An 8,377-nucleotide genomic window follows, 5' to 3' on the forward strand; every position below is an offset into this window, starting at 1 on the left:
AATAATTATTTCTTACTATTTTTATTTATTTAATTATTTTTTTAATCACATTTTTGATTTAACTTTTTCACTTAACTTTGCTATCACACAGAAGCTAACAAGCCCTAGTGTGATAGCATTTGGAGGTGATAGGTTTTCTTTATTGAACCTGCCACCTCCAATACAGGAGTTCTAGCACAGTACTGTGCTGGCTCTCCTGTGACGGCTGACATGGGAAGGATGCGAGGCCCCTCTCACTGCTGACATTGAGCAGAGCGGAGAACGGACGTTCTCCACTCTGCTCCCTGCTCTCCATCCTGAAGATCTTCAGAGAGAGGCGGCCAGCGAGTAAAGAGGTACACGGCAGGGGGCCGACGGGCCTGCAGTCTGCATACAGGTGATCTCGGCAACATCACTTGTAAATGAACGAGTAGCTTCCCCGCTCCACATTTAGCTCTGCTTGCCCAAAGCAGGGCTAAATGTAGAAAACAACTTCTCGCCCGGAACTACATGTCCCGGGCGTCGGGAGATCCTGCCCCTCTGCTCCCTGCCACCCTGAGGCCGGGCTTAGGTGGCATTTTGGGAAATCCGGCCCTGAGCATATACTTTGCTGTTATAAGAACAATATGTAAAAGGAATACATACTCTGGTCTCTGGTTGATTTTGATGATGCAATCAAAGCCTTTTATGCAGTGAGTGCTGCCTTCTGATAGTGGTGACACAAGGAATTGCATAAAACAAAACAAAAAAAGCAAGAGCGCCGCCACCTAGCTAACTAGTTTTTATTGCGCTAGTTGGTGGCGCTCTTGCTGTTTTCTGTTTTCTGCTACAATTAAGCCACAGGCTACCTCTACTTGTGATTGCCAGAGCCACACACTGAAGCCAGCCTTAGGGTCACCATCCTCTCTACCAGAATGTGCTTGCTCCCTTTGTTAACTTTTCGTGTCCAAGGAATTTGTGAATTTGAGTGAATTTGTGTCAGTGCATTGAAGAAGTACAGCCTATGGCCATCTTCAATAAGTAAGTTTACAAACTTCTAGATCAATATGGTTATTCCAGTGAGATTAGAATGATGGAAATTAAATATAGAATTACAGTTTTAGTTTTTGACTATAGAGACCCTCTAAAGCAATCTTGATTAGTGTTACCTCATCTTTTATCATCCACACAACAACTCACTTGTCTTTTGTGATTTACTGAAGTGGACAAAGACTAAAACTGTTGATTTGAAGTTACGGCAGCAGTCTCAAATGATAGCGGCTTTGCAACAAGTAGTAATGTAAACTTGGGGAGAGATTAATAATGGGTCTGTCTTTGTTGACCTGCTTTTGCAAATACTAGTTGCTAGACTTATGCGCCGTCACAAAATTCGTTTCGGAATATCCGTTCTTTCGTATTTCGTAATTCGTGTCCGAAACTCAATCCGGATTCGTACGAAATACGAATTTTCGTTAGTTTCGTCACATTTTCAGGACTTTATGAACATTCGTTATGATGAAGTTAAAAAGCAAAAATACCTTTGTTAATATTGGAGTTGATGGTAGTTTTTTTTTTAATACGAAATTCGGATCCAAAATCCGTTAACGGAATTTCGTATTTCCTGCCTGTATTGTAATGCAACCTTCAGCAGCAGAACAGAAAGCCTCTGATTGGTCAACCAAACAGTCATTTTTTTAAATACGAAATACAAAATTCCATTAACGGATTTTGGATCCGAATTTCGGAATGCCTTCGGCAGCCTTGTGAATAACCCTTTTTAAAAAATACCAAAAATTAGGTATTGTAAACAAATTACCTTGGATGAGCCAAGTTGTGTGCACTTCCTGAGGCACTAGGCCTCACTGCTGCCTCCTGGGAAAGTTGGGTGCTCAAAATCCAATGAGCAACTACTCCTGCAATATACTGGAGTGCATTCTTGTGGGATTTTGAGCACCCAGCTAACCTTGGAGGCAACGTTAAGGCAGTGGTGACTCCAGAAGTGGATGGAAGCCAGAATCTGAGAAAAAAATATAATTGTTTTGCATTTTATTTCTACCACGCATCATTCTGGCAACTCTGTTTGAGTTTTTTTATTTGGGGGTGATTGAGGGTAAGCATGGCAGGCAACTGGTAGGCACCTAGCATTTTCAGAAGGACAGATTTCCTGACTTGTAATGCCAATCACTGCAACATAAGGTAGGGTAGTCACTAGTGTTCTTGCAGTGTTGCAAGGTGCAACTGTTTGCAATTAGATCTAAGTAAACCAGTTCATGATTCTGCGCATGGCTTGCATCGGTTCTGATAGTTTACAACTAGATTGTGAAAATGATATGCTCATTTTCCTTGCAATGCCCCCGCCAATTTGCCAAAACTGCATAGAGTCTTGCAATTCAAGTTATCCAGGTTTTCCATGTATATATTGCGCACATTGCCAATGAATTGGCATAAGCTTAGGTGGGAGAAGGCAACTGGCCAATTGCAATTCAGCTTGAAAGTATCAGGTTCCCCCAATCCATGAATGATTTGTGATATGCTTATTCTCTTTAAGAGGCAACTATACAGAAGAATTTATTGATATTTATTCTTCTCTGTACAAGTCCATTCGACTCATGTATCAATTAGCTCCTGTTGTTGCATTCACTGATAACCTACCGTTTGTGCTACAATTCCAGCCATGAAAACCTTGCAAAAACCCAGAACCAAACTGATCTCAGAAGTTTTGATGAGTGACCCCGCCAGGCTGTGGTCATCTCCTTCACAATCATGGGCGAAGCACATGGAGATCCTGGAAGTAAGAGGCTTTTTTAAAAGGATTGTTACGTGTCAACAAAAGAAACCTGATGAGCATATGATGATGACATTAGAACACAGAAAAAAGAAGTCTATAAATCTGGCTAAAGGCAGAAAACTTCATTACATTGGACGGACAATAGTGGCAGGTGGAGGGAAGAACAAAGTGATGATAACCAATAGAAAACGAAAAATCACCACCAAAAAGAAAATTCGTAATGGTCCTTTAATGAAGAGGAACAGCAAGAAATTTGGCAAAAGGCATTTCAGAAAGGCCAGGAAATCAAAAATACCTACCAAGCACCTACACAGTCCAAAACATAGAAAGCCAAAAGTAATGATGGAACAAGAGGAAGATGAGATGTATAGCGAGGACAAACGCAAGACACCAATGTCCAGAAGAATTGAATCATTCACAAGGCCTAGAAGAAAGAACAAACAAGTTATAAAAAGAAAAATACTGGACAGAAGAGTCAACTCTACCAGTAAAGTCATAGAAAGAAGTGGTGTATTGATTCCAGTATCTCCAAATGGAGACAGCTATCAAGAACTTTTTTATAGCGCTGATGGAGAAGTGGTAAGTGAAGAAGCCGCAACGATGAAGAGTGAATTGAGAGGACTTCATATTCATGCAGACACTAACACAGACAGGCAGTCTAAAGAAAATGTAGAAACATTCTCTACCGTGGTCACAACTACATTTGATGGGTTGCAAGGATCTGAGTTTTGGACTCATGGAACTACTACCAGAACTGAGATATTATCCCAGCAAGAACATGTAACATCCAAAGATCTCCATAAATCAAACAATGAATCAGAAAGCAGTGAAAATTCCTTCAAAGCTACCACAGTCATACCGGTGATTTCTCTTACTAGTAGTCAAAATGCAAAAATGACCAATAAAGTGACTCTTTATATAACTGAAATCAGAGGAGATGACAACACACTGCAAACAACAAACAAACAAATAACACCGCGCTGGAACAGAGTTTTGGAACCCACAGAAGCTCTTCCTACAAGAACAGCGATTTCTAACGACTCCTGGATAAAAACACCCCTAAAAATACAACTTGAAGAAATTGGGGGTAGTATAGTTGATGACCAGATACAAATATTGCTTCCCAACAACTCTGTTATACAAGTAGAGAGTAGTGGAGATGCTGAAGTACACATAGAGCTAGTTCGGAACAACGGAACTCTACAGGTGATCAAAGCAACTCGTGTGCAATCAACAGACAGTGTTCTCCCTTATCCTACAAGCCAGAAAGATGGCAATAATATTGATGACAATAAAGAGATGCATGATAGTGTTTTCAGCCCTCTGGAGATGGTATTGAACCATGGATCTGAAACAAAATACTGCAAACCAGGATACAAATACCATGCTGGTGCATGCAAAAGCATGTGTGATATGGGTGACTTCTTCTGTGAAAATGGTGGGCAGTGTGTGATTGTGGAAACTTTGGGAGCTATGTGCAGGTGAGAACATCAAATACATGTTAATAAATATTATCACCCTTAGTATTGTACTTTTATAACAACATATTAGGGTTGCCCATAGAGTGAAGCAGAAGAAATGCTAAATCCTTGCTGGAACGTAGAACTCTATAAGACCTTTCTCACTAACATTTTTCAAAATGCATGTGCAGAATGGTAAGTTTCTCTGTCACTCATCAGTTGTAAAAAAAACAAAAAACCCAGACACCATTTGCAGAGTCTGAATTTGATTTACAGAGTCAGCTTCAATTAAAGGTAATGCCAGAGGGGACTTTTCAGGGGGTCTGCAGAGTGATCCTATGGCTCCTGACAGAGTTTTGACAGGTGGGCAACCGCGATTAATTCATATGCTGAAGAAGAGGAGTTGAAAGGGAGAGTTTGCAGGGTGGGAAGGTAGTTACACATGCCAATATTGCCTCCAGCCCTACTCTGCCCGCTGTCCCACCCTCATTCTCGGGCCAACTGGTTTTCAAAAGTTCCCAGGTATGTTAATGAATGATAATGGAAAGGTTACCTTGCTCTGTTTTTTGCAAGTCCAGTCACAAATGGGCAGCTGTAAGAGTCCGAATCTCCACTCTTACGTTGTTATATAGTACAGCCTTAGACTTTCTGGGAGAGCTTTATCTGCTGTTATTCTCTTCCTATCACAGCAGAATTGTCAGTCAGGTGTCTGGCTGTAAGGCCCCAATGAAGCCATTACGTAACTTACCTCACAAGCATTCACCTGTAAGGTAAATATCAACTTCAGGTAGACTGGCCCGTAAGGGACCTACACGTAAAACGAGTAAACAGGTGTCCACTACATTAAAAATAAAGTGCAACTCCACTTCATCATCTCCTTGGCAGTTATATATATTGCACTTCCTTGCAGAGTTTTACCTGCCACTGTTCTGTAAAGTTGACACAATCCAATCATTCCCAAGTGCTAAGTGGAAGAGTCTGTAGTCACATAATCAGTGTGAACCAAACCCGTGTTGTGATAAGGTAACAAGCGCTTAGAAATGAACACGAAATATTTTCGGGGGACAAATTCAACAAAACACCCCTTGTGCTGACATGGTTACCAGGAAGCAAAATCTAACTTTTGAACTGTTTTTGAAAATCAGTGTGTTGAGGGCAGCAATAGAAAGTCGGTTAAAGGAAAAGAAATGCATTTTAAAATGACTGGTGTTATCATTGTTTCTAATGTAAGTGGAGGGTTCCTTTAATTTCCCCAACATGCATGCATTCAGTAACAGTGCCACAATCAACAAAAGGACACTTACCTACATTGAATTTGCAATTATACTTCAGACGTTTGCTTCTGCCTAGTACATGGCACCAACACTACTGTTGTGTCTCTCTTCTAGGTGTCATCAGACAAACAACTTGTGTTACAGAGGCGAGTGCTGCCGGTTATCCCTGACACCATTCCAGCTCATATGTGTAATTGGCAGCTGCTGCATCTTTGTGTCGGTTTTCCTGGGATCAATCTCTCTCTTGATCCGGAGAATGGATATTAAGGCGGTGTCTAAGTCTGTGAGGACCAGGTTAGTAGTGACTGGACTATGTGCAAATGAGGACTTCATGGAAATATAGATTTGCGCAAGTGAAATAGTTTTAGGGTCTGGTTGAAGCCTGACTATAACATCCTATATCTGTCTGGTATATATATTTACTTAAGATTAGTCCTAGTGCTTCTGCTAATAAATAAACAGGCAGGTCAGCAGGATCAATAGCTACAGCAGGAAGTGAGAGGAAATCCCTCCAAAACGAGGGAAATCCCTAGTGTCTGATGACAACCCAAAATTTTGGATTTCCTTTTACTTTCAGTGATCACTAGGATAAATAGAGGGGGTGAATTTGGCTCCGGTTGCATTTTAAATTCCATTTAAAAAATTGTTAGAAGGTAATTTTTTATGTCAGAAGAGACTTTTCTTACTGCAATATTTTTTTTTTTTAATTTGCCACATAATGCAGTTTGTTATCCCGGCATCTGTAAGACGAGGACAATTTACGTCATCACTGGCTGCACAATTGTCAAGGAAAAAAGAAATAGGACTCAAAAGAAGACCAGGAGACGATGGTAGCAGTGGTGACCAAGGCTGGATTTCCTATAAGGCCAACCAAGGCCCGGCCCTGGGGCAGCAGGGAGTAGAGGGGCAGCAGGGGTGTGGAATTCCTATCTCCCGATGCCGGGGACATACAGTTGCGGGCGCCGGACGGGTAGTTGATTTCTACATTTAGCCATACTGCGGGCAAGCAGAGCTAAATGTACAGCGGGGAAGCCGCCACTTGTTTTGTACAAGAGATCCCGGCGATGTCGCCAAGATCACTTGTATGCAGCCTGCAGGTTTGCCATTCTCCATGGGCACATATATTAGTTTCACCTTTTAAGTTGCATTAGTGAAATAAATGAACTTTGCACGATATTCTAATTATTCGAGTTTCACCTGTAAATCCAACCCTGGTGGTGACAAAGCAAGGATTGGCACTTGCATTGTTGAAAGATATCACTCTTGCATATTATTGCAGTTGCTCCAAGACACAATTCAGATTCAGTTCTACTTTTATTGTCAATCTGCTTTAGCCCTGTAAATACTGAGACATTTCAGTAACTTCCTTTGACTTCTATGTGGGAAGGCTTGCCTGCTTCCCAGTGCATGGCTACGCACCTGCTCTATGCATTACTGCAAATTAATGTATCTGAAGGGATAACTTGACTAAAAAAGCTTTGCCTACATACTAAAAGGCAGGTCTTATGTACTGTTCATATTTTAGGATAATATCATAATGAGTTGCACCATAAAGTTTTACAGCGTGTTACTTCACATGCAGTGTATAGGGCAACATGTACTATAGCTATACTCAGCACCACAACATACACAAAAGGACAACAGCAAATGCATTTTTATTCTTGTCTTCCCAGCAGACTATGGATTTCCACCTTGATGCCAGGCTCCAGATCTTCCTCTTTTTCTCATTTTGCAGAGTCAGATCTCACTTCATGCTCAGAATATGATACTCCAGATTTGTCTTCATTTAATCACAAAACAAAGGTAAAGAGATGATCACACCTTCATCATGGGCCAGTTTTGTTTAAGGGTCAGATCCAGCCAAACAACTAACCACATGGCCGAGACATAGGTGCCAGTTATGGCGCTTAGATGACATGGCTTCTAGGATTGCCCAATGGATTGTTCACAAGGACTTTAAAGTGTATATATAGATCAAACACGTTTATTTCGTTATGGATAGAGTAAGGAAGGGTTAAAAAACCCTGTCAGTATATTTTTGGTTGTCTATATCCCTTTAGAGAGACTTCTCATCATTTACTGTATCCAAGGCACAATAGGAAATGAAAGGAAATCTCTCCAAAGTGAGGGGTAGTCCCCTCTTATCCCAAACAAGCATTCCCATTGGAAGTGTACCATTATGAGATTTCCAATGGTCACCAGGACAAATAGAGGGGTGACTCTCCCCAGATTGACACAGACAGCAATGAAAGCCTAATAGGAGTTCTGATGCTTCCCTTCTATTAATATACCCTTAGTCAGAGACAGAGTAGACATGCCCTTACCTTACTTTTACTTCCTTACTTAGGTCATGAAACAGAATGACTCCCAAATGTAGCATGACCTGCATCTCCTGTCACAACCACTAGAGGTCAGGATTAGGCCATGTTCTGAAGAAAAATATTCTTGTACAGGGCCGTAGTGCCAAATTTAGGTGCGATTTACACATTTGCGGCACGTTAACATTCATCCTAAATGGGCTGTCAGCACACTGTAACAGCCATTAACATACTTGAACACATTTTTTTAAAAGTAGCACGCCACAATGAACAGATGGCGCTGAAAGGCATGTGTGTGCTGTTAAGGTGCGTTTGGGCGCCATTCAAAATGTATGACCCTACAACACAGGGCAGTCGGTTTTGTGCATTACTGTGCTTTATATCTCATTCAATTGGTGAAGTACCAAGGGGAAGGGTGGTGGGATTACTATACATTGGGCGCAGACAATAAGGTGGGGGGGACACTGATGAATTAGAGTAACTGCCATGTCTATGAAAGGCTTTACCATGAAAATCTAATACTTTATTAGCAAAAAAAAGGACTATTTTGAATTGTGAAAGTTCTAACATTCTCCAGAC

The sequence above is a fragment of the Nanorana parkeri genome, unplaced genomic scaffold (assembly GCF_000935625.1).
Source record: "Nanorana parkeri isolate BGI_ZX_2015 unplaced genomic scaffold, ASM93562v1 scaffold480, whole genome shotgun sequence".
Taxonomy (NCBI): domain Eukaryota; kingdom Metazoa; phylum Chordata; class Amphibia; order Anura; family Dicroglossidae; genus Nanorana; species Nanorana parkeri.